Source organism: Bombus vancouverensis, chromosome 16 (assembly GCF_051014615.1).
Source record: "Bombus vancouverensis nearcticus chromosome 16, iyBomVanc1_principal, whole genome shotgun sequence".
NCBI classification, from domain to species: Eukaryota; Metazoa; Arthropoda; class Insecta; order Hymenoptera; family Apidae; genus Bombus; species Bombus vancouverensis.
In genome coordinates, this window is record NC_134926.1 from 225,001 (window position 1) to 227,500 (window position 2,500).

A 2,500-nucleotide genomic window follows, 5' to 3' on the forward strand; every position below is an offset into this window, starting at 1 on the left:
GAACTTAGAATTTTTTCGCACCGCCACGAAAGTACCGAAAGTTCAACTCGAAATAACTCGAGAAAAAGCGTTATAAGGTATCGAAATTATCAGTGAAATCGTTATGTTTCGACGAAATCTAGTCGAACGTTACGATTTCACTTTATTTTTTTAAAAAATTTCATCCACCGGACCAACATGACCGGGACGTTGGAACTTAGAATTTTTTCGCACCGCCACGAAAGTACCGAAAGTTCAACTCGAAATAACTCGAGAAAAAGCGTTATAAGGTATCGAAATTATCAGCGAAATCGTTATGTTTCGACGAAATCTAGTCGAAAGTAGCGATTTCACTTTATTTTTTTAAAAAATTTCATCCACCGGACCAACATGACCGGGACGTTGGAACTTAGAATTTTTTCGCACCGCCACGAAAGTACCGAAAGTTCAACTCGAAATAACTCGAGAAAAAGCGTTATAAGGTATCGAAATTATCAGCGAAATCGTTATGTTTCGACGAAATCTAGTCGAAAGTAGCGATTTCACTTTATTTTTTTAAAAAATTTCATCCACCGGACCAACATGACCGGGACGTTGGAACTTAGAATTTTTTCGCACCGCCACGAAAGTACCGAAAGTTCAACTCGAAATAACTCGAGAAAAAGCGTTATAAGGTATCGAAATTATCAGTGAAATCGTTATGTTTCGACGAAATCTAGTCGAACGTTACGATTTCACTTTATTTTTTTAAAAAATTTCATCCACCGGACCAACATGACCGGGACGTTGGAACTTAGAATTTTTTCGCACCGCCACGAAAGTACCGAAAGTTCAACTCGAAATAACTCGAGAAAAAGCGTTATAAGGTATCGAAATTATCAGCGAAATCGTTATGTTTCGACGAAATCTAGTCGAAAGTAGCGATTTCACTTTATTTTTTTAAAAAATTTCATCCACCGGACCAACATGACCGGGACGTTGGAACTTAGAATTTTTTCGCACCGCCACGAAAGTACCGAAAGTTCAACTCGAAATAACTCGAGAAAAAGCGTTATAAGGTATCGAAATTATCAGCGAAATCGTTATGTTTCGACGAAATCTAGTCGAAAGTAGCGATTTCACTTTATTTTTTTAAAAAATTTCATCCACCGGACCAACATGACCGGGACGTTGGAACTTAGAATTTTTTCGCACCGCCACGAAAGTACCGAAAGTTCAACTCGAAATAACTCGAGAAAAAGCGTTATAAGGTATCGAAATTATCAGTGAAATCGTTATGTTTCGACGAAATCTAGTCGAACGTTACGATTTCACTTTATTTTTTTAAAAAATTTCATCCACCGGACCAACATGACCGGGACGTTGGAACTTAGAATTTTTTCGCACCGCCACGAAAGTACCGAAAGTTCAACTCGAAATAACTCGAGAAAAAGCGTTATAAGGTATCGAAATTATCAGTGAAATCGTTATGTTTCGACGAAATCTAGTCGAAAGTAGCGATTTCACTTTATTTTTTTAAAAAATTTCATCCACCGGACCAACATGACCGGGACGTTGGAACTTAGAATTTTTTCGCACCGCCACGAAAGTACCGAAAGTTCAACTCGAAATAACTCGAGAAAAAGCGTTATAAGGTATCGAAATTATCAGCGAAATCGTTATGTTTCGACGAAATCTAGTCGAAAGTAGCGATTTCACTTTATTTTTTTAAAAAATTTCATCCACCGGACCAACATGACCGGGACGTTGGAACTTAGAATTTTTTCGCACCGCCACGAAAGTACCGAAAGTTCAACTCGAAATAACTCGAGAAAAAGCGTTATAAGGTATCGAAATTATCAGTGAAATCGTTATGTTTCGACGAAATCTAGTCGAAAGTAGCGATTTCACTTTATTTTTTTAAAAAATTTCATCCACCGGACCAACATGACCGGGACGTTGGAACTTAGAATTTTTTCGCACCGCCACGAAAGTACCGAAAGTTCAACTCGAAATAACTCGAGAAAAAGCGTTATAAGGTATCGAAATTATCAGCGAAATCGTTATGTTTCGACGAAATCTAGTCGAACGTTACGATTTCACTTTATTTTTTTAAAAAATTTCATCCGCCGGACCAACATGACTGGGACGTTGGAACTTTGAATTTTTTCGCCCCGTTACGAAAAGGCCGAAAGTTCCCCTCGAAATAACTCGTTAAAAAGTGTTACGAGGTACGGATGTTTTTACATAAATCGTTATAACTCGATAAAATACGTCGGGATTAAGCGTTTATATCGTCGGCAGACGGATATAAAAACGTTCGGACCGACACGACCGGTCGTTGGAACATAGAAAAATTCCGAGCCGGTACGTTGGGACTTGGAAAAATGCCGAGTGCGAAAAAGTTTTTTCGAGTTTACTCGGTTAAAAGCGTTACAAGGTATGAATTTTTTTGCATAAATCGACGTAACACGACAAAATACGTCGGGATTAATGGTTTATTTCCGTCCGAGAACGATTTTTAAAAACGGACCTATGCGGC